Source organism: Sus scrofa, chromosome 10, assembly GCF_054392235.1.
Source record: "Sus scrofa isolate SSC_HxYL_T2T_F1_AM1 chromosome 10, Sscrofa_HxYL_maternal_Yorkshire_Landrace_v2.0, whole genome shotgun sequence".
In the NCBI taxonomy this organism is placed as follows: Eukaryota; Metazoa; Chordata; class Mammalia; order Artiodactyla; family Suidae; genus Sus; species Sus scrofa.
In genome coordinates this window covers 38,094,029-38,119,740 of record NC_139392.1, presented here as the reverse complement: position 1 = coordinate 38,119,740, position 25,712 = coordinate 38,094,029, and the positions used below count along the sequence as shown (strand labels likewise).

Here is a 25,712-nt window from a genome sequence, read left to right as displayed (position 1 = left end):
GGTAACTCAGAGAGAAATATTAAACTAGGAATGGTTGAAATATTAAATTACATAGGAAGCATTGTCAAATGAGTTACAAGCCTCTTAAAATCATACAGAACAGATACATGTTATTAGTATAGATATTCTAGAAATTATATAAATTTGCTGAAATTTAGTTAAATCTGGAGTAATATTATTAGTCATAATTCTAGGTGTTATCTTAAAATATTTTATGTCAGAGCACTTGATTAAGATTCTCTGGCAAAAATATTGTGGTCAGATCTTTAAACTTGCTTTTTTAAAGTCATTCATCATTCTTAGACAGCTAGATGATGATTTGCACAATTGCTTCATTTTCAAGAAGATTCATAGACAGGAATTTTTGACAGGTACAAGTTTCTGATAAATTATACTGATGAAATGGCTAAAGTATTTTAAAAGCCTAACAGTAGAAAAGAAAATATATAAATGAATGATTTTTAAAAAGCTTAACAGAAATTTTTATTTCATAAAACTATTAGCAAAAAAAAAATAAGATTGAATAAACTCATAAATATTGTTAGAATTTTTTAGTCTTTCCTGAAATATTAGTAGATTTTTTTTTTTTTTTTTTTTTTTTTTTTTTTTTTTTTTTGTCTTTTGCTGCTGTTGTTGTTGTTGCTATTTCTTGGCCCGCTCCCGCGGCATATGGAGGTTCCCAGGCTAGGGGTCCAATCGGAGCTGTAGCCACCAGCCTACGCCAGAACCACAGCAACGCGGGATCCGAGCCGCATCTGCAACCTACACCACAGCTCACGGCAACGCCGGATCGTTAACCCGCTGAGCAAGGGCAGGGACCGAACCCGCAACCTCATGGTTCCTAGTCGGATTCGTTAACCACTGCGCCACGACGGGAACTCCCTGAAATATTAGTAGATTTTAATTGATGTCTTCCAGATGTACAAACTTCTTTGCTTTTAGCTAATTATGACTAGTAGCAACTCAGTAAACTATAAACTTGTAAGTAAAATTGAAGCTTTAATTTTCACTCTCTACCTGATTGATCCATCCAGAAATTGGAAATTCTTAAGTTCCTAGTAGATTTATCAGGTAAGTAAGGAAAGTGAATTCCTGACTGGTGATATTTTGTGAACCTCAAAAGGGAAATAATTCACTTAAGTCTGTAAGGAAATATCTGTGACAGGCCCTTGACATGGCTTTCCTGGCCCTGACAGGCCTTTAAAATTTTAGTCTGAGACTCATTTTGAAAAGATCTATTACAGCCAATTTAAAAGAACCTCTATAGTAAATTACATTTGTATAAGTAATCAAATCAAACATTAAAATCAGACTTAATTTGCATGCAATTTCATCTTAATTTGGCTGTATTTGATAAAAATGGGGGTAAATTAAAGAGAAAAATTATATTTAAATGGATATCAAATTCTAATTCTATTCATTGAGATCTGTCTTTATATCTAAGACTCACCTCCCAGATAGGTCCCTGTCATCATATAACATAATTTTAAAGATTAAATGAATTATTAAAAAGGACACTCTACATTAATTTTTCCTGAAGCTTATATCAGCACTCTACATTGAAATGAATATCATATGCCCCAAGACCTGAAAATAGGTCATTATGCTTAATGGAAAAGACACCTTTTAAAGGATGGTCTCCAAACTAGATAAAAGTATCTTTCTCAACTACTCTTAACTAGTTCATGTGCAACTACTCCAAACTAGATAAAAGTATCCTTCTCAACTACTCTTAACTAGTTCATGTGCAATGAAACTGAATGGAATGCCTCTTGGATTCATTTTTCACACTTGAGGAGTGTCTCTGTATTAGAATGGACTATAGACCCCAAACAACATCCACACCAGAAGAAGCAGACATGGGCAGCTGACCCAGTAGTCTAGACTAGGCCTGTAGGATCTATCACACTACTCTAATTAAACTGTTTGGTAAACATTTGTCATGCTATTAACATTAAAAGTTACTGCTTTATTATTGTCCCCCATGTTTAGGATATAAAAATAATTTCCTATTGGAGCTGTCACAGTATATAACTACTCATTATGTATCAATGCTTACTTTAAGTCTACTGCTACATGTGCTTTTGTGACAGTTGTGTATAAATGCTAAAAAAGTATGGTCTATAAAATATTTCCCTGGAAGCATACTTCTGTCCTTATTTATTATGTTCAATTAGATTTCTCTCAATATGGATAACAATAAAAATATATGTATATAAAACAAAAAGCAGGTGTCATATGAAGGGAGTTGATTAAAGCTAGGGCAGGAACAACAACCCTGGCTTGGAGAGACAGATATTTTGATTTCTATTGACACATTCACAATCATAGGGAGAAATTATGGAAATATCTCCAAATACTGAGGGATGGGGAAGTCATTCTCACTTATATATTGGTTTGGCCATTAAAGAGGAAAACGAATTTCAAAGGCAAAATAGAGTAGTTGTGATTCAGACATCCAAGGTAAAATCTAGTGATCATTGTGGGCATGATTTCAGATGTGTTCCTGTGTTGTTGAAAACTTCAAGTTTCTGAGCAGTGTTAGATTCCAGATGCCAACATCCATTCTCAAAGCAGTGTGTGCTAGCAGTTGGCAGCTGAACTTTTCTGGCCTCAAGGTCTCCTCTTGTCATTATCATATGTTTAGATATTAAGAATGCTTTAGATGAAATGCTAGAAGAAAAAAAGGGACACGTATAATGGTCAATAGCTCCTATTTTGTATATGTTAATGTCACTTAAGTTAAAACTTGCTTAGATAAAGGAACACAATTGGATATGTTGCTATAAACCTCCACAAAGTGCTGGGTACAGAATGGTTTTCAGGCTTCTTCTCCTGAATTCCTTAGGGAATGAGATCTATTTTTATTTTCTATTAAAGTGCAGTTGTGACTCCTCCAGTTACTTCTGTTTGGGTCTGTTAGAACCAAAATAATGGACTAAGACACTGAGATCTTCATAATGCAAGACTTGAATCAAGACTTGGAACTTAAGATTATTTTTATCTTGGTCTCCATTCCCCAGATTGAGGCAAGACTATGCCCCATTTCAGCAGAAAGTACCCAGAGAGGTGGCCCCAATCCCTGAAAAACTTTGGTAAATTTAAAACAGGATTGGGGATTGAAATTGAGTCCCCCAGGAGTTCCCATTGTGGCTCAGCAGGAACAAACCTGACTAGTTGACTAGTATCCATGAGGATGCAGGTTCAATCCCTGGCCTCACTCAGGGGGTTGAAGTTCCAGCATTGCCCTGAGCTGTGGTATAGGCCAGCAGCTACAGATATGATTCAACTCCTAGCCTGGGAACTTCCTTATGCTGTGGGTGTGGCCCTAAAAAAAGAGAAAGAAAGAAAGAAAGAAAGAAAGAAAGAAAGAAAGAAAGAAAGAAAGAAAGAAAGAAAGAAAGAAAGAGAAAGAAAGAAAGAAAAAAGAAAGAAAAAAGAAAGGAAGGAAGGAAGGAAGAAATTGAGTTCGCCTAAAATGGAGTTTCTCTGCTGTTTATGATAAACCTCTATCAAATGTTACTCTCATTCTTATTTAACATCTGTTATCATTGAGAGTAAGGATTATCAGGAAAAGTGGGAATTATAACCAAGAAGGACCCTACATCGCCTTCTTTGGACAGATCCCTCCCTTATAGCCTCTGCTTAACTCCTCTCTGAAGTGCCTAGGAAAGAGTACTAGGTAAGATGGGCAGTCCCTGAGTTGTTTCACAGATGTTAAAACCTCCACCAAATAGAAGAATTATCAACTTAATCATCATGACCACAGAGATCCTGGAGCCTAAATATTGATAATGCTCCCCACTGAGACACCACCAGTTATCTCACCATCAACCAATCATAGAATTGCACAGGAGCTAAACATCAACTCTGAAAACCCCTCCCCCAACTGACCTTTAAAACTGTTTTCTAAAACTCCATAAAGAGTTCAGTATTTTTCAGCATTAGCTGTTCTATACTGCTTGTCTCATGTCCTGCAATAAATGTCATGCTTTCCTTTACTACAATCCACTGTCAGTAGATAGGTTTACTGCCCATTGCTAAGGACACCCAAGTTTGGTTCAGTACGCTCCCACCGCCCAGTTGTTTTGTTCTTTATCCCCAGTATTTTTATTTATCTGTGGCCATTATCTACTTTCCCCATGGATAAAGCCATAGCAGTATTCTAAATTCTTGTTATTCCCATGTTCATAACTGTTGCCTACATAGGAAGGATTAGGTTAAAAAAAAAGCCACTAGAATGTTATTAAACAGGAATGCAAGTTAAGATAATAAATGACCCAGTATGAAGGTATTATTTCCATTATGATTTTACAATTTTATCTTTTCTTGCTATTAAGCCCTTTCCATACCTCTTGCCTAACACTAACAGCACTTCTGCAAGGTAGGTATTATTATGGTTATTCCTGTTGAACAGATGAAGAAAACTGAAGTTCAAAGAAGTTAAGTAATCCATTGACTATTAGAGACAGAGCTAGTATTCTTATGTGCATTCTTCCAAATTCAATATTCTTTCTGCTATTTCAAATTGTATCATTTAAAATACATTTCATCAGAACAACACTTGTTTTGTAGTAATTGAAAAATTTCCCTTTCTAATTAGTTTTGTAATATGCCTGTGTATATATGCATTTGGTTTTCAGAAAATTGTATGGCCTACTGGTTTCTAGAATGGTGTGGAATATAAAAAAGAAAGGAGATATTTGTCTTGGAACACCCTTGAAATGCCTAATATTTAAAATTGTATTGGGATTGTTTTCTGTGAGTAAACGTTGTCAATGATTATAAAGATTGATTGTATTTCATTTAAGCTGACCTGAAAATTTTAAGGTGTTCTCAAAATCTCATAATAACATTATAAAAATAAAATTTATTGTTCTTTGTTGACTAAAAGTATATGCACAATCTATAAGTTGAGAGTTATATTTTATTAGGTGGACAAAACTGAGGACTTAAGCCCTGGAGGAGGAATCTCTAGTAACCCTGAGAAAACAATTCTGAGGTCAGGGGGAGCTAGGATATATAGGAGTTTTGCAATAAAGGGACAAGTAGTAGGAAAAAATATCACTGCTAATAGCCGAAAACTGGATATCTCAATTAAGGAACTTAGCACTATTGGAAGGTGCATGGTCTTGGCTTACTGAAATCATTACTTTAAAATGCACCATCACCTATCTAGGGCCACACATCCTGAGTTTCCTCAGACTCACTGTTGGGAGTGGCTGTAGTTTGATGGCTACTAGATGGCAGGTATTCTTTGTTTCCTCCTGGTTACTTCAGGGCTCAATGGTTCACCCTTGGAGGTGGCTCCAGCTGATGATGACTGTTGTTTACAGATATGATAGGCAATATTTTATATCAAATGTAGGATTGGAAGTTGAATAACTAGATCTTGTAACTTCATTTTAAGCCCAAATACTCTTACTTCACATTAAGTGATATTTAGATTATACAGAATTCTTTCTGGCTATTATTGGATTATAATTTGGAATACAAAATATTTTATTATGTTCCATAAAAAGTGATATTTCATTCACTTAAAATTATTAGTAGAAATTAAATGCAGATTTTTTCAAGAGCACACAGTAAAATACATCTATGAAACATACAATTTCACTATTAGAATATTGGCTTTGGAGTTCCCGTCGTGGCTCAGTGGTTAATGAATCTGACTAGGAACCATGAGGTTGCGGGTTCAATCCCTGGCAGTGGGTTGAGTATTCTGGCATTGCAGTGAGCTGTGGTGTAGATTGCAGATGCAGCTCGGATCCCGTGTTGCTGTGGCTCTCGTGTAGGTCGGTTGCTATGTCTCCAGTTAGACTTCTAGCCTAGGAACCTCCGTACACCATGGGAGCAGCTCTAAAAAAGGCAAAAAGACAAAAAAAAAAAAAAAGAATATTGGCTTTAAACTTAGTTCCTTCAATCTAAAATCCTCTCTGAAAAATGCTTTAGCAAATAATATATGATTTGGTCAATTATTCCACAATTGACCTAAGTGTTTCTCATTGATTTACAATATTGTGCCAATTTCTGCAGTACAGTAAATTGAACCAGTCATATATGTATATATAATAATTTTCTTATATTATTTTCCATCATGGTTTTAATAAGAAATTGATAATATTTCCCTGCACTATACAGTAGGAATTCATTGCTCACCCACTCTAAGTGTAATAGTTTGCATCTACTACCCCAAACTCCTAGTCCATCCCTTTCCCTTCCTTGAAACCTCAGCAACCACAAGTCTGTTCTCTGTCTCTGTGAGTCTGTTTCTGTTTTGTAGATAGGTTCATTTGTGCCATATTTAGATTCTACATATAAATGATGTTTGATATTTGTCTATCTCTTACTGATTTACTTCACTTAGTATAATAATTTCTGTTTTAATTCATGTTGCTGCAAATGGCATTATTTTGTTCTTTTGTGTGGCTGAATAGTATTCCATTGTGCATATGTACCACATCTTCCTAATCCATTCATCTGTCACTGGTCATTTAGGTTGTTTCCAGGTCTTGGTTTTTGAGAATAGTGCCTTTTTGAATTGCAATTTTGTCTGGATATATGCCCAGGAGTGGGATTTCTTATTCATGTGGTAGTTCTATATTTATTTTTCTGAGGAACTTCACTTTTGTTTTTAGAGTGATTATGGCAATTTATATCCCCACCAACATGGTAGGAGGGTTACCCATTTAAATGATTAATTCATACAGCATTTAATATTCAGGCTCTGAATTAAATTAATTTTTTATCAAACACTTAAGTTCATAAATGACCTTTTTTTTCTCATTATAGTGTCTTGTCTTCATGTAGACCTAAGGTGGAGTTCAAAATTAAAGATGAGTGCTATAAAAGTTACCGTCTGCTGTTTAGTTATGTGAAATAATTGGTTGTTGGCAAGATCTGCTAATGATTGTGAAATACCCCTGGGATCCAATTAGCCTCTATTAAGATACTTCATAGAATTTGCCTCCAAACAGGATATATTGTTGCAGTTTTAATGTTCAAAAGAAAAGCTTTATGCAAAGTTACAGTTTACAAATCAAAGGCTCTTATTATCACTAAACTATTTGGCACTTTTAATCTTAAAAATTTACTTCTTTCTCGGTGAACAAAACACTGCTGGGGGCTCTGGCTTGGAGTGATGTCAGGTAAGTTCAGAGCTGATTTTTTTCCCTCAGGAAATCATGAAATTATAGACTCTCAGGTTTAAATGGATGTTACAAACTACATAATCTCCTCTCATCTTGACCTGAGATTCACGTCACTTCCTCAGGATTCAAAACATAAAGAAAGGTAGACTAAACTACAATGCTTCCAGTTTAAGGGTAAAACATTGTTTTTCTTTTTGACATATATACTAGAAACAAAAGTTACAATTAAATTAGAAAAAAATATATAATTCAATTTTGTTTTCAAAATTTCCCCACTTAGTAATACAACATAAGAATTTTCCAATGAAGTTCCATAGATTTTAAAAAACACTTCTCTTAAATTCCACATTAATCAAAAAGACGCACCATATTTTAATTATCCATTTCTCAAATGCTGAACCTTCCATGTGGGCTCTAAATTTTCCACAGGTGTTAATAATTGTATTGAGCATATACGTAAATAGTAATTTTTCTCTTTTAAAAATATTTTTCTGGAAGTTCCCATTGTGGCTCATTGCTAATGAAGCTGACTAGTAACCATAAGGATGCAGATGTGATCCCTGGCCTCACTCAGTATGTTAAGGATCCTGCATTGCCATGAGTTGTGATGTATGTTGCAGACTTGGCTTGGATATGGAGTTGATGTGGCTGTACCATTGGCCAGCAGCTACAGCTCCAATTTGACCCTAAGCCTGGGAACTTCCATACATCACTGGTAAGGCCCTCAATTTTTTTTCTTTAGTATATATTTATAGAAAGAGTATCATGGTACAAAACAAAAAAGAAAAAAAAGTGATTTTTATTTCTAAATTTCTTGTATTATATCTAATTCTCACTTAATGTACACTATTCTCTTTTCTGATATGTTGGGGGAGCTCACCTCAGAATAAGGAAATTCAATGAGGCTGTTGCATTTTGTTTCCACATATGTATACAATTTAAATTTTGGATACTTAAGAAATAATGCTCTTTATCCATTTATCTTTGAAAGGAAAATATATCTTTTGCCCAATACATGTTATTGTATTTATGTTTTCTCCTTTCTTTGGGAAATATCTGTACTCCACATCTCTCTTTCAATTAGTAATGCAGAAGCCTGTAACCAGGAATAGTGGATAATGGATGAAATGGAAAGATGGGAGAAGAAGGCATGAGAATGCATGTAGCAGAAATATAAAGGAGTGAGAGTGTTATTCATATCATGGATGTTGTTTGGTTAAAGGAACATTCAGGCATGTAAAGGCATTTAACAGGGACACTTTAAAAACTTTATGTGAACACATACATTAATAAGCACAGTCAATGCCCAAAAAATATTTGCTTACTGAGTGTAATAGGAGCTTACAATAAGTAATAGATTTTATATGTGTATATATTAGTGTATATATATTTATGTATATAGTACTTTATCTCTAACTTATCTGGCAAATGATTTCTTTTTGTTCTCCATATTAAATTATTTATTTTAAAACATTGAAAATAATGATTTCCTTTGCTTTATAGATACTCATGTATTAAATACCTATTCAAGATTTTTTTATTCAAGTCTACTGAATCTATACATTTATTGAAGATGACTATATTAAATTTATGTGGAAGATATTTTGAAAAATAAAAAATATTTATTAAATACACCATAATTATTTTGATAGAAATACAACCCAGTGACAGGATTATGTGACAGGAACTAGGTGTCTGCAGAGTTAAAAATCCATCATGGAAGAAGTAAGAAAGAATTGAAACAAGTACTGAACAAGACTGCCAAGGCTTGCTCATGTTATAGTGACTACTCTATTTTTGTTCTAAGAGATTAAGACTAGAATCCTCTCCCAATATATAGGTATCATTCTTTCTTCTTTGTAGCTATCATTCTATATTCTTTGAAGGTGTTTCTTGGTGAATGGATCCCAAAAATGTCTCCCAAAAATGTGACTAAATTTATTCTCTTGGGATTCACACAGAATCCTCACTTGCAGAAAATACTCTTCATTGTCTTTTTGTTTATTTTCCTGTTTACCTTGCTAGCCAATACACTCATTGTCATTACCATCTCCCTCAGTCCCACACTTTTGGATCCCTGTACTCCTTTCTTACTTATTTGGCCTTCATAGATGCCACTTACACATGTGTTACCACTCAAAAATTTACCACTGACCAGAGGAGAATGATCTCCTGAGTTGGCTGCATGATTCAGGTCTTCTGGATACATTTCCTTGGAGGATCAGAGGTCACTGTCCTCAATGTCATGGCCTATGACCTCCATGTGGTCATCTGCAAGCCTCTGCACTATATGACCATCATGAGACAGGGGCTCTGCCAGCTATTGATGGTAGAGGCATGACTCAGGGGAATATGGCATACCACTATGCAGATTCTTTTCATGGTCAATTTGCCCTTTTGTGACCCTAATGTCATTGACAACTTCATGTGAGATTTCTTCTCACTGTTGGAACTTGCCTGCAGTGACACCTACAGGATTGGAATGGTAGTATCAGCCAAGAGTGGGGCCAGGTGCTTGCTTATTTTCTCCATGATACCCATCTCCTACATAGGCATCCTGAGCTCCCTAGAATCCCATGGCTCTGTAAGAAGACAAAAAGACTTTCTACATGTGGTTCTCAACTTACAGTAGTGATACTCTATTTTGTCCCTTACATATTCAGCTATACAAATCCTGTGACAAGTTTCCCTGCAGACAAGTTGGTGTCTGTATTCTTTACAATCCTCACTCACATGTTAAACCATATCATTTATACACTGAGATACATGGAGGTGAAAAATGCCATGAGGAATTTGTCAAAGTGGAGAGTAACTCAGGCTGTTTACAATGCCTAGAAAGCAATGACTTATATACCACAGGGAGAAGATTATACTTGTAATTTATGAGAGAAAATTAACACATTTCACAGATCACTGATGGGAAAAAAGCTCTAAAAACTAGCATTTGTTGAATATTTAATAATGACTAGGTCATTTGATAACTTTTAATGTACCTTGCCAAGTCTTCAATATTCATGTTCACAGATTCAGAATAGGCAACAGAGAGGACAATTATAAACCCCTAGTTTGTTGATTGTAGAGTATGTTTTTCTGCAGAGTCTTACCGCTACTTTACTAAATTCTTCATATATGTTACTTGGATAAAATTGATTTTCCATAGGTTCTTGATTTCAGAACTTCTTTTATTTTCACTTAGCCAGTGCTAAAGCCAGTGAGGGTTATAAATTCTTAGAGATATGGGGATGGGACAGTTGAGGGAAAGAATCATGGTTGATTTTTTTTGCAAATTTATTGATAGCAAAATAGAGACACTCACAAAGAGGCAGAATGGATAATTTAAATATATGTCTAATATTTAATGGCACAAAATATAACCCAGAAATCTTGAAAACACTCTGAATTTTCTCTTGTTTTCTTAAATATCACTATGGCTCAGTTATTCTTGAATATAAAGAATAATGTTTTATTTTTCCATATCAAGATTGGCAGATCCATTTTAAACAAAAATAATAAACATCTTTTATGAAATCTCAACAAAAAGTTATATGGTTATGTTCTAAAGCTGTTTCTCTGTAGGGCTGTTATGTATATTTAAATAAAATTAACCCATTACTATCTGTCAGGTATAGTCACTTCAGTTGACTTGATGTATTAAACTGGTGGTTTAATCATTATTATATCTATTTTACATAAAATTGAGGCCATGAGAGATCTAATTTATTTGGCTCACATAATGCATGGTTTCCCCATAGATTTTGTCAGGAAAATAAGCATGAAGCTTCCTTTCAAAAGTTTCAGCTACAAACTTCCAAAACAGTTCTTTACTATTCAGTCATACTTTCTTTCAAATGAAACAGTTTACCTATGGTATATTTAGGACTATAGATAAGAAAATTATCTGCAGTCTTAATGATTCTCTGTACCTCATGTAGATGGTCTCAAATTTGTTCTATCTTTGTCTTCCCTGTAGCAATATATTTAGCATACAGATAGATAGTATGGTAAGAGATATTTTGCAAATTCAAGTACTAATATTGGTCTTTATATAAGAAAAATGGCTAAGCTGAACTTTCAGAAATTTTGAGGATACCCCCATTTCTCCCCTATGCATATAGAGATTACCAGATTGCCCTACATTATTACATAACACATATAAATCAAAGTTTCTCTGACTATTACTACCCCAAATCTTGTTACTTCTCATGAATGTCCCTTTCTCAGACTCAGTGACCAACTGGAGCTATTTCTTCCATCATGCCACCATATAATAATGCCAGACCACTGTTCTGTGATTACACTGTGCTTCATTTTACTTGGTGACTGTTAGATGACTGTAAGCCAATGATAAGGATAGGAAAAATCTTGAACAAATTACCTTTTATACTAACATCAAATGGAGTATTTGAAGAGGCGAATTAAGGCTAATTCTTTGTATTAGAGACTTGACCAAGGGCTCAGCAGAGGGGTGAGAAAATTACTGAGGTACACATAATAAATTGTCAACAGCAAACATGTAAGCTTTAAGATCTTGGAATGAAATTTAAGGCAGGATGTGATTCATATTACATAAATTTTTGCAGGATTGTAAATATTTTAAGGAATATGAAGATGTTCCTTTGCACTCAACAATAAGAATATCTCCTGTGAACTTGTTTACTGCTGATACTTAAAGAAAATTATGGGGAAGTAAATATGTTGCTCCTAAAAATTAATGACATAAATAATGTTTGGATCTCTTTTGTAAATATATTTTGTTTTAATCTGTACTTTTAACTCTTTGAAAATAGTAGGCATTAACTGAAGATAATGGGCTTACTCTTGTTGAAGGCCAACTATGAGGCATGCATCTGGATAATGCAGCAACAAGTATTATTAGAGAGTTTTACACTCCATTTTATATGAGAAGAATGTGAGACTCAATGAAGTTAAGCATCAATATCACGTATTTTAAACACTGGATCCTCTACTTGATCACTTCACAATACATCTTGATAACATGATGTGAACATACCAGGACATAGATCTTAATTTTGGCCACACTCTAAGGCTAAGATTGTCGCTAAAGTATCCTCTCTCTCACTCTCTATTTTTTGCAGGAGTGGTTTCATCCCTTTAGCTCTTCTTTTACCTGCATGTCTTAAATTACTTGCAGTTACTTGATTTCTCTTGCGTTGAGGAAAATTCCTCTAATGATTTCTCTCCTGTAGATATATTACCCAACTTGGGCATCATGAAAAGTGAAATGTAATGGGCAGAAGAATTGCAATTCAAATGGTTGACTTTCAAATAAAGAGAAAGTTGGGAGAAAGAGTCATTTAGAGCAAAAAAACAACTCAATCCTTGAGGAAAATGATAATGTTTGGACATGAGGGTGGCACCTTGAAGCACTAAATAGGCACTACTTCCATAATGCTGTTTATCTTTCTATCACATAATGTTAATATTTATGATAAATTTACATTAGGAAATTTTGATTAATTTATCAAAAAATACTGTTCAGTGTCTACAGTGGGCTACAAAATTATGGGAAATGGATATACATCAATCCCATAGGTTGAATAATATAAACAGCTATATTTGTGTGGAACTTAAATTTCAGTGATTAGATTGTTAATAAAGGAGTGAAAAACTAAATTAAAAATTTAATTTTGTTAGTAATAGATAAGATGAGAAAATTTTATAACAGGGTGATGCAAGAGAGTGGTACTGTGCATATAGATTTGTGTAGTTTTTAAAGGTCAACTAGAATTTCACTTTGGTCTGGGTTTAAATAATCAAATTATATCCTTTCCTTTTTAAAAATAAGGAGGTTTTTTAAAAACACACTTTTGAAATGGAGAAAATATCTCTCCCACTAAAGTAAAAATAGTTCCTTGGTGGTGAACTTTTATTTTGTTTTGTTTTGTTGTCTTTTTAGGGTCACTCCCACAGCCTATGTAGGTTCCTAGGCCAGGGATGTCTCCTGGCCCACACAACAGTCACAACCACACCATATCCAAGCTCCTCTGTGACTTAGACCACAGCTCATGGCAATGCCAGATCCTTAACCCACTGAGAGAGGCCAGAGATCAAACATGCATCCTCATGGATGCAGGTCAAATTCATTTCTTCTGAGACACGATGGGAACTCTGTGAACTTTTTAAAATTGTTTTTATATATAATGCACAGATATATACAAAGCATGAAAAAAGGTAGCATATTTGTGGTGTTATTTTACTTTATTTTCTTTCATTTGGATAGTCTATTATTTTTTTATTTTTTAAAGTTTTATTTAAGTATAATTGATTTATATTTTTGTGACAATTTCTGATGTACAACAAATGATTCAGTTATACATGAATCAGTTATACACATGCATTATTTTTCAGATTCTCATCCCAAACAGATTATCACAGAATATTGGATAGAGTTCCTTCTGCTAGACAGCCAGATCCATGTTGACCAAAATTTCACACACTGTAGTGTATGTATGCCAATCCCAAGTCTCCAATTCATCCCTCCTCCTCATCCCTTCCCCTTTGATAACCATAAGTTTGTTTCCAAATTCTGTGAGTCTGTTCCCACTTTACAAATGTATTCATTTGTATAATTTACATAGGTGCCATGTATAAGTGATATCATATTATGTTTGTCTTTCACTAACTTCATTTAGTATGATAATCTCTGGGTATATCCATGTTGCTGCAATGACATTATTTCATTATTTTTTTCTGAGTAATATTCCATTGTATATATGTACCACATTTTCTTTATCCACTCCTTTGTCAATGGACATTTAGGTTATGTCATATCTTGGCTACGGTAAACAGTGCTGCAATGAATATTGGGGGGCATGTATGTGTCTGAATTATGGTTTCCTCTGGATAGATGCCCAGGAGTGGATGCTGGATCATTTAGTATTTTTATTTTTAGTTTCTTGAGGAATCTCCATACTGTTTTCCATAGTGGTTGTAATAATTTACATTCCTACCAAAAGTTTAAAAGCATTCCCATTTCTTAGCACCCTCTCCAGTATTTATTGTTTCTAGACTTTTTGATGATGGTCATTCTGACTGGTATAAAGTGGTACCTCATAGTAGTTTTGATTTGCATTTTTCTAATAATTAGCATCTTTTCATCTTTTTTTTGTATGTCTTCTTTGGAGAAATGTATATTTAGACCTTCTGTTCATTTTTTTGATTGGGTTTTTTGATATTGAACTGTATAAATTGTTTGAATGTTTTGGAGATAACCCCTTGTCAGTTTCTTCTTTTGCAAATATTCTATCCCATTTTATGGGTTTTCCTTTCATTTTCTTTATGGATTCTTTTTTTTGTGCAAATTATTTCAGGTTTAATGAGGTCCCATTGATTTATCTTTGTTTTTTATTCTTATTACTCTAGAAGGTGTACCTGAGAAGATATGGCTGTGTTTTTTATCAGAGAGTGTTCCACCTATGTTTCCTTCTGTTTTATTGTATCCACTATTATATTTAGGCCTTAAATGCATTTTGAGTTTATTTTTGTGTATGGTGTTAGAGAGTGTTCTAATTTCATTGTTTTTTATGTATCTATCTAGTTTTCTCAAGACCACTTATTGAAAATAGCTTCTTCTCTCCATCATATATTGCTGCCTTCTTTGTCATAGATTAGTTGACCATAAGTGTGTGGGTATATGTCTGGGGTTTCTATCCTGTTCCATTGATGTACATATCAGTTTTTGTGCCAGGACCAAATTGCTTTCATGACTCTAACTTTTTAGTATAGTCTTAGGTCAGGAAGGCTGATTCCTACAGCTCCATTTTTCTTTCTCAGGATTGCTTTCACTATTGTTTTGTGTTTCCATAAAAATTTTAAAAAATTCTAATTCTGTGGTAAATGCCATTGGTAAATTGATAGGGATTGCAGTGAATCTGTTGATTTCCTTGAGTAGTATAGGCATTTTTAAAACATTGACTTTTACAGTCAAGGCTCATGGTATATCATTCTATTTGTTTTTATTATCTGTGATTTCTTTTTTTAGTATTGTATTGTTTTCAGAGTACAGATCTTTTTTTTTCTTTGTAAGTTTATTACTAGGTATTTTATTCTTTTTGGTGAAATGGTAAATAGGATTTATTCCTTAATTTCTCTTTCTGATCTTTCTCTGTTAATACATAGAATGCAATCAATTTCTGTACATTAAGATTTCATTCTCCAACTATACTGAATTCATTGATGCATCTTTAGTATTTTCTATGTATAATGTAATATCATGTTATCTGAAAACAGTGATAGTTTTACTTTTTCCTTTCCAATTTGGATTCATTTTATTAATTTTTCTTGTATGATTGCCATGGACTTCCAAAACAATGTTGAATACAAGTGGCGAGAGTGGACATTCTTATCTCATTCCTGATCTTCTAGAGGGAATTCTTTCAGCTTTTCACCATTGACAATGATGTTAGCTGTGGGCTTGTCATATATGTCCTATAATATGTAGAGGTAGGTTCGCTTTGTCCAATCTCTGGAGTATGTTTATTAGAAAAAAATATATTTTGTCAAAAGCTTTTTCTGCATCTATTGAGGTGATCATATGTTTTTTTATTATTCAATTTGTTAATGATGCTGTATCACATTTATTTGTGAATATTGGAACATTTTTGCAACCGTTGGATAAATACCACTCAAAATATGATCTTTTTCATATATTGTTGGATTCTGTATTCTAGTATTTTTTTGAGGATTTTTGCATCTACATTTATCAGTCATATTGACCTCTAATTTTCTTTTTCTTTTTCTTTTTTTGCAGTATCTTTGTCTGGTTTTTGTATCAGGGTGATTTGGGGAGTCTTCCTTTCTCTGCAAATTTTTGTAAGAGTTTCAGAAGAGTATGCATTAACTCTAAATTTTTGGTGGAATTTGCCTGTGAAGCCATCATGTCCTGCACTTTTGTTTGTTGGACTTTAAATCACCATTTCAATTTAAGTACTTGTGATGTGTCCATTCAGCTTTTCTATTTCTTCTGGTTCCATCTTGGAAGATTGTACCTTTCCATTTCTTCTACATGGTCCATTTTATTGGCAGCTAGTTTCTTATAATAGCCTCTTATGATACTTTACATTTCTGTGATGTCCATTTTAACTTCTCCTTTATCATTTCTAATTTTATTGATTTAAGCCCTCACCTTCATTTTTCTTCTTGAGGAGTCTGGCTAAGTGTTTATCAGTTTTGTTGACCTTTTCAAAGAACCATCTTTTTTGATTCATTAATCTTTTATATTGTTTTATCCATTTCTATGTCATTTATTTCTGCTCTGATATTTATAATTCATTCCTTTCTACTCACTTTGAGTTTGTTTATTCTTCTTTCTCTAGTTGCTTTAGATTTAAAGCTAGATTGTTTATTTGATATTTTGCTTGTTTCCTGAGGTAGGCTTTCATTGCTATAAACTTCCCTCTTAGGACTGCTTTTGGTGCTGCATATAGATTTGGATCATTGTGCCTTCATTTTCATTTGTCTCTATGCATATTTTTTATTTCCTCTTTTATTCCTTCAGTGATCCATTGTATATTGTGTAGCATATTGTATAGTTTCCATGTTTTTATGTATTTTTGCATTTTTTCCTGTTGGTTGTTTCTAGTCTGATAATTTAGGTGTAGGGAAAGATGTTTGATATTATTGCAATTTTTTCTCTCTTTTTTTTTGTAGATGTGTGGCAGCCATGACATAATCAATGGCCTGCCATTGATTTTTATTACTCTGCCACACTAAATACACTAAGACTCATCATACTTTTAGAAGACAAAAACAGCATCAGAATGTATAAAAGCTTAAAGCATTGTCCCCATATATTTTATAAAAACAAAACATAAAACTTTCTTATATTGAAATAAGTGCTGAACAGATACAAATGAGTCAAGTTATTGAGCAAATAAAAACAGGTCTGAGCTACCGTTATTCAACCCAGCAAGGTGCAGCAACATCGTATCTTGCAGAATTACCAGCACAGGGGGACTCAGCTCAGCTAACACGTTTTGGCAACATTGTCCTCTGCTGAGTATTCCCAATAGCATATGTCATCTGTGCCATATTAGTCCTCAGTTTGGAAGCTAAGCTTGAAGGTGAAGGTAACTTGGAAATTGATATGATAGCACCAAAATTGATCCTTTTCACTGATGCCTTCTCCCCCATTGGAGGCTTTGGCAGCCACCTCCTCAGCCAGGGGTTCCAAAAGGCCAAGGGTCATTCAAACTGAAGGATCTCATTCTAAACATTGTTTTTAGAAATCAAGGAACAGGGGGTCATCACACCCCTTCAGTGCATTCCCCCACTCTCTGCTCTCTGGTGGGCCCCTCAGTTCTCCCTTTGGGAATGGCCTCCATTGAGAACCACAGAGGAATCTGAGAGAGGCATGGCAGTGCAGTAACAGGGATAAACCTTGGAGCGCTCAAATTTTTGGCTCATTTGGGGGCATCCAGAAGTTTCTGGGAAGGCATGCTCAGCAGTTCAATCATACAGGGCAGCTGGTTCTCTTCATCCTTCCCAGGCAAGAGGAAGTAACCAGGCAGGAGCTCCACTAGGGTCCACACATCAGTGGACATGCCATATCTGGTGCCAAGAATCACTTCTGGGCCTGGTAAAAATGGGACTGGATGCATGTATAGAACCACTGATGCGTGCAACATTTGGAGCTAAAATCAATCACTTTAATCCCATTTCTATCCTGCTGCTTTAATAAAATGTTCTCAGGCTTCATATCAGAGTGAATTATCCTGTTTTCATGCAGAGGGTCCAGGCACTACAGGATGGAGTTGGCGAACTTGAGAACCAAAGATAGTCTGAAGCCCTGGGACATTTTTTTTGTCTTTTTGCCATTTCTTGGGCTGCTCCCACAGCATATGGAGTTTACCAGGCTAGGGGTCTAATCGGAGCTGTAGCTGCCAGCCTATGCCAGAGCCACAGCATCACAGGACACAGGACCCAAGCTGCATCTGCGACCTGCACCACAGCTCATGGCAATGCCAGAATATTAACCCACTGAGCAAGGCCAGGGATTGAACCCACAACCTCATGGTTTCTAGTTGGATTTTGTAACCACTGTGCCACGACAGGAACTCCAGGAACATGTTTTTCTTGATGAGTTCATAGAGGTTCATGCTCAGCAGCTCGAAGGTCATGCTCATGTGGTTGCAGAAGGTGAAGTTCTCCAGCATGTGGCTGATGTTTGTGGTGCTGTCCTTGTCCTGGTTCTGAAGCTGCTACAGGACACAGATCTCCTGTCCGATGGAAGAATTTCTCCTTCCATACCATCTTCAGGGCCAAGTGCTGGTGAACTTTGTGGTCCTAAACTTTGACCAGTGGCCCAAATCTCCCCTTCCCAATGTCCTTGAGGACCTCATACCTGTAAGCCACATGATCATGGGTACAATCCCTTGTCATCGTTGTAGCCACATTTGTTGGGCCTGCCTGTTATGCTTGGCACTTCTTTGCATTGGGAACCAAGAAACATATTTCAGGGTAGCTGAAAATCTCATGGTTTTCAAAGCTGCTTAGTTTTTGCACGTATTGCTTCATTGCTTGGTCTGATGTCATGGAGTGGCTTTCACCTTCCCCATGCTTTGCAGAGACTTCAAAGCGGTCAAGCTCCCCTGCTGTCTGTGGATGCTCTCTTAGCTGCCACTCTGGTCCCACCAGCAACCCCACTTTGCCCACTGTTGTAAGCCCATTTGGTTGTATTGTGAGCACTGTCCACTTGTTGTTAACCTCAAACAGCTGCTGAACCTGGATCTGTCCATGGTTGTGGCTGCTGAAGTGCAGGTGATCATTCATTGTGTGCTTAACACCACCAATGGTGTGGGCTGCAGAAACAGCTTCACTGGCCAGCAAAGGCTATAGGGCCGTTGGGGAGAGCGGGACAGTCCCACTCTGCTCTGATCTCCCCCTGTCCCCACCCTCCCCCACCCCCTGGCCCTTGGGAAGCCTAAAACTGCTAAACTGTGCTGTCCCCTCTCTGGCCTGGCACTCACCTGCCAGAAAAGACAAAAGATGGTTAAGGGGGAGAAAGTCACCGGGACTGGACCCTATTTCCCCACCCCACCCCTCTGGTAACACACTCCTTCTCCCACCCTCAGAGCCAGCTCAGGGAGCTATAGGAGGCTGGGGACTCTGATCCCAGCAAGTCCCCACAGGCAGGGCTCTCCAGGCTCTGGTGGCTGCAAAGTTAAGTCAGGCCAAGGCACACAAGTGATTTCTTGACTACACAGGAGAGCTGGGAAGGGGCAAGGTCTGAGGCACACATTGCTGGAAGCTGCAGGCTATAGGGCTGGACCACTTTCCTGGTCACCACCCTCTCCCTGAGCCCTGGGTCGGGGATGTGAGGGACATCCCCTTCCAGTCCACTCAGAGGAGACTCGGCCTGTGCAACAATGAACCAAGCCAAGACTAGGGCTAGCAGTCTGCCCCAGCATCCCTGCAGCCACCTCAAGGAGGCATGGATTTGTTCCAGTCTGGTTGGCAGCAGGCACCCATGCCAGGAGGGCTAGCCTCTAGGCCAGTTGCAGGCAGCTGGAGCTGTGCCCCCTCCTTACTGGGTGTGTGGGTAGCAGGAGTGGTGGCTGAGGGTTTCCCATTTAACATGGCTGCTGGAGAGGAAAATGTATCTCAGGGCTGTGGTCTCCACTGTGGCCTGTCACGGTGTTGCTCCTCTGCAGCAGCCACCCTACCGCTGCTCCCAGTCGCTCCTTTTGTGGGTATCTGGCACCTCCATGCTGCTTAGAGTCAGATTTACCCCCTACACCCATGCCTGCCCCCTGAGAGCCCTCCCCTCTCCTTGCCGCTGCCATCCTTCTCTTCCTCCAGCAGCCTACACACCCCAGCCCCTGTGCAAGCCTCACCTTGCCCAGCATGATTTGGCCCCCCAAACTCTCTAATATAGGGTGCAGAGGAGCGGGCTGGGCTGCCTAGGCCAATAGCTCAGGAAACTTCTGAGCAGCACTGGATTGCATTTTTTTAAACTTACTGAGGTGTGGTTTTTAGCATAGAATGTGATCTATCATAGAGGAAGTTCCATGTGCACTTGAGAAGAATATCTTATGCTACTTTAAGATGGAATGTTTTGTAAATATCTGTTAAGCCAATCTGGCTTAATGCATTATATAATGCCCATGTGTCCTTGTTAATTTTCTGTCTTCATGAACTGTGCACTGCTTTAAGTGTGATGTTAAAATCCCCCACTATTTTTGTCCATTTACTGATTTCTCCTTTTATAGCTATTAGCATTTGCCTTATATATTGTGGTGCTCCCAGGTTGAGTGCTTATTATTTACTTGTTATAATTTCTTGGATTGATCCTTTGATCTTTATGTAATGACCTACTTTGTCTCTTGTAAGCACCTTTATTTTAAATTCTATATGATTGGAGTATTGCTACCAGCTTTTTTTTTTTCTCTATTTGCATGGAATGTCATATTCCATTCTCTCACATACAGTTTATATATATAACTATAACTGAAGTGGGTGTCTTTTAGACAAAATATGTATGAGTCTTTTTCTTGCATCCATTCAAGCAATCTATGTCTTTGTTGGCACATTTAGTACATTTATATTTAACTTTATTCTTTATATATGTAGTCTTATTGCCATTTTATTTGGTTTGGATTTGTTTTCGTTGGTCTTTTCATTCATCTTTTGTTCTCTTACATTGTAGTTTGATGCTTATCTTTAGTGTTGTTTGGATTGCTTTTCTTAATTGTGTATCTACTGTAGGTATTTGGTTTTCAGTTACCATAAGGTTTTGATATAGGAGTGTATATATACACCTATATATGTGCATATATATATGTGTATATATGCACATATATACATATATAATTAAACATATAAATGATGTATGTATTATAATAGCAGTTTTAGGTTGCTGATCTCTTAATTCCAAATGCATTTTCAGTATCCTGAATTTTCACTTTTCTCTTCTCATGATAGCTGGTTTTGATCATATACTTTTTTTGTGGATGATTTTTGCATTTATTCTTTGTTTGCCTTTACCAGTGAGCCTTCTTTTTTTGTAATTTTCTTCTTTATAGTTGTGACTTTTCATTTTCTACACAGAAAACTTCTATTAGTATTTTCTGTAAAGCTGGATTAGTGATGCTGAATTCTGTTAGCTTTTGCTTGTCCGTAAAGCTTTTTTTTGATTTCTCCTTCAAACTGAATGAGAGCCTTTCTGGGTAGAGTAATTTTGGTTGGAGATTTTTTTTTCCTTTCCTCTCTTTAAGTATGTTGGGCCACTCCCTTCTGTCCTTCACAGTTTCTGATGAAAAATCAGCTGATAACCTTACCAGGATTCCTTTTTATGGTATTTGTTCCTTTTCCATAGCAGCTTTCAATATTTTCTCTTTGCCTTTAACTTTGGTCAGTGTGACTAATATGTGTCTTAGGATGTTTCTCCTTGGGTTTGCTCTATATGGTATTTGCTGTGCTTCCTGGACTTGAGTGAGTGATTCCTTTCACATGTTCCCATGAAGTTTTAAGCTCATCTCTTCAAATAATTTACACATCCCATTCTCTCTCTCTTTTCCTTTTGGCACCCCTGTGCTAGTACATTTAAATTTTTCTCAGAGTTCTCTAAGACTGTCCTCATTTCTTTTTCTTTATTATGCTCTGCATCAATGATTTCCACTGGCCTGTACTCCATCCTACTTATTTATTCCTCTGCCTCCTGTATTCTGCTATTGTTTCCTTTTAGTAATTTTTAAAATTTTGATTATTGTATTGTTCATATAAGCTTCCTTAATCTTTAAACCTTCTATTTCCTTGTTCAACATTTCTTATAATCTTTGCCTCCATTTTTTTCCAAGATCTTGGATCATCTTTACTATCATTACTCTAAAGTCTTTTTCATGTAGGTTGCTTATCTCCATTTCTCTTAGCTGTTTTTCTGGGGATTTGTCTTTTTCCTTTATCTGGATCATATTTCTCTGCCATTTAGTTCTTAATAGCTTTTTCTGTGGTCTCCTTCTTAAAGGCTACAGGTTTTTAGCATCCCTTACTTCTGGTTTCTGCACTAGTGTGGGTGAAGTTGATACAGGGGCTTTTGTAGGCTTCCTAATGGAAGGGACTGGCACCTGCCAATTGATAGGTGGAACCAAGTCTTATCCATCTACTGGGTGGGGCTTTGTCTCTGTGCATGATTATCATCAGCTATGTGCCCCAGGGGACTTTAGGCAGGCTGTTTGCTGATGGGTGGTATTGTTCCCATACTCTTTGTTTTTTTCTTGGGGCTTCTCAGCCCTGATGGGTGGGACCAGATTATTTTAAAGGCAGCTTATAGAGTAGCCCATGCCAATGATGATTCCCTGTGACCTCTGCTTCCAATGGCCTTCTCCAATGTGAGCCAGAGCAAAACCACTGAATAGTTTCTCAGGAGATCAGCCAAGACCCATTGGTAGGTTTGACCCAGGTTCTTATGGAGTCAGTGAGTTGCCTTGGGGCCCAAAGCATATGAAACCTTTGTGCACCCTGAAGAGCAGGATCTTGGTTTATCCCAGTCTTGTATATTTCCTATGTTCATGCACTGTTGTCTTTTAATGTCAAATGTTCCAGAGGCACCTCCTTCAAATGTCAGACCCCCAGGTTGGGGAAACCACACTTAGTGTTCAGAGCTCTCACTCCTGTGGTGAAACCTCTATGACACAGTTGTTTTACATTCAATTAGTCATCCACCTGGTGAGTGTAGGGTTGCTTTTATCATGAAAGAACCCCTCTTACAGTCTTGAATTGTCTTATTCCTTCTTTTTGAGTGCAGGACACCTTTTTGGTAGCTTCCAGTCTATATTTTTGATGACTATTAGTTGATGACTGTTTAGCAATTAGTTGTAAATTTGGTGTTTTCATGAGAGGAGATGAGCTTGAGTCCCTGTAATCTTGCATCTTGTCTCTCACTTCAGTGGTATAAGTATTATATAACCTCACATATTTCTAAATTTGATAAATTTTGAGAATACTATTAAATAGTAAGAATGAATTTAGTTCATCTTTTTTTTTTTTTTGGCTGAGGAACATTTAAATATATCCTACTATTGGCAACATCCTGCAGTTAGATGTGATACTGTTGTTATAGTCTAGAAAAAGTAGAGAGTACCAGATTAAATGATACAAGAATTCAGTCCTAGTACTAGCTTAGCAGACAAGAACAAGTCCTATTGAATTCTCTTCAACTGTATTACCAGGCAGTTTAATCATTGTGTGGCAATTTTTCTATTAAAGAAAAGAGCTTAGTTGGGGAGCAAATAATTGAACAGTTAATACCTCAAATAGGTTTTGTGTTTGAGAAGCATCCCCTTGGCCTGGCTCCAGTGACTCTCTGCTCCTGGGAAAAGTGGATCATTGCAGGTGTGGATGGGAATTCACTGTTATAGTGATTAGTGCCTCAGTCAGTAGTGACATAGCCTCAAAGGGATGCAGTTGAGATGATGCAAATCTACATATTATGAAATTCTGTGTTATTTTGAAAATGGCATTCTATCATCTTTTAGCCCATGTATATTACCCAAAGGAGAACATCTTAATAATTTTTAAATTCTAGGATATGGAATAAAAAATGTCCATAAGTTAAACTCAGTACAGGTAAGTGAGAGACACAGTTTCATGATTTTGTAAACAGCATTGCTGGGAGTCTTTCTGGCACCCCTTCCTATTTAGATGAAATTTGAATTCCTTTGCCATCCAAAAATTGTTTTCCTATATAAATCCTTGGAAACTCAGAATATGTATTTTAAAACTTTCTGTAAAAGAATTGGAAACACTGGTCTTATCAAAATAATGCCCTGTTAGGTGAGTGGATGATTTGTTCTCAGTAAGGGTCCTAATTTATTTCTCATTAAAATAATGATTAAAAATCAAACCCTTTATACATTTATAGAAGACTCATAAACTTGGCATCAACCATCTTTGCAACATACCTTCTATTTAACTTCTATGTTCTCAATCGTAGCACATAATATTTACTGCCTGATTAAGAAATATGAAGATTAAATTCCTGGATTCTCTTTGTATTCCTGGATTCTCTTTGTATGTACCTTTTGTATTTGGATTCCTCATCCTGCTTCACATGAAAGGTGAAGGAAAAAGCCCTAACAATGTGAAAACTTTGATCTCTGTAACAAGTATAACATAATCATTTTTTACATTTTAATTATAAAATTAATGAACTGAAAGAATCATATTGAGTTCTCTATACTTAAATATTTGTAATATTTTTGATAATTCTACAGCATCAAACTAAGTACAGAATTTGCATTTCTTATTACATGGGTTAGTGTCCTTCTAACCATTCATGTTGAAATTGGTACCTGTCAATTAGATTCCACTTTTTTCCTCTGATCTGTTTTATATCCCCCTAATTTTTTCACATGAAATAAATTTACTCATTAAATATATTACTTAGCATAGCTCAATTACTGCCTATTTTTGTTATTTCATTTATTTAACAGTATGATTGGAAACAATTGGCTTACACAAGCTGGTTCATTTTTCTTTCATAATGTTATACTAAATTGATTGCTATAACCATGTTTACAAGCTGGGTGATACAGGACACATTCAGAGGTCTGGGCTATGAATGGTTCTGTGATAATCCTTGAATTGGGCCACGTATGAGGGCCCTTCTCAACTCTCACAAGTCCATTGACACCATCATAGTAGTATAGGCAAGCATCCTACATCCTGTTCATCTCTCCTGCTGACACCTAAGACGTTCACCCAGTCTTTCCACAGGTTCTGTGCCATGTCAGTACATTCTTCAAAGGTGACTGTCCTAAGCTTTTCCAAGGACTTTTAAAACCTTAACCCTGGAGGAGTTCCCATTGTGGCACAGTGGAAACAAATCTAAATAGGAACTATGAGGTCGTGGGTTCAATCCCTGGCCTCACTCCGTGGGTTAATGATCCAGTGTTTCTGTGATCTGTGGTGTAGTTTCCATACATGGCTCAGATCTGGCATTGCTGTGGCTGTGGTGTAGGCTAGCAGCTACAGCTCCAATTAGACCCCCCAGTGTGGGAACCTCCATATGCCACAGGTTCAGCCCTAAAAAGACAAAGAAAAAAAAAACCTTAATGTAATCAGGACAGTACTCTATTGCTTGACGGATGTAGTGGCATTGTGCTTCCCTGTGTAATGTGGGTATAACTAGCATAAACAGGACATTTTCCTTTGTTTACAGTTAGAACTATCATCTACTCTACCTGCTAATGTTGTTGTGTTAAAGGGATAACTATGGTTAGTATTGAAATATATCAAATTCTAGCAATCAGTATTATGGCCTAAAGATTTCAAGAGAAACCATTCTTGGAATATGAGTAATTCTTTACTTCTGCTATATTATGACCAACAGTCAATTTAATATGTCTGAAATGAATTATTGTTCACATTTTATTTCAGACTCTGCTCCTAAGATTTGTATTTGTGCTCATTAAGAAGGAAATAGTGTTGAGAGAATAACTGGAAGGAAGTATTCATAGACAGTCTGATAAATGAAGCAGCACCATTAATTATGATGTAAAATACTGTAAAATACATTGCAGTTGGGAACTTCAAAGGCATTAT

General features: G+C 36.3%; 1 pseudogene; it reads right to left on the bottom strand.

Annotated features, from left to right (window-relative positions):
- Nucleotides 1-17,132: 17,132 nt before the first annotated feature.
- Nucleotides 17,133-19,912, bottom strand: LOC100514596 (dual specificity tyrosine-phosphorylation-regulated kinase 2-like; annotated as a pseudogene).
- Nucleotides 19,913-25,712: the final 5,800 nt, after the last annotated feature.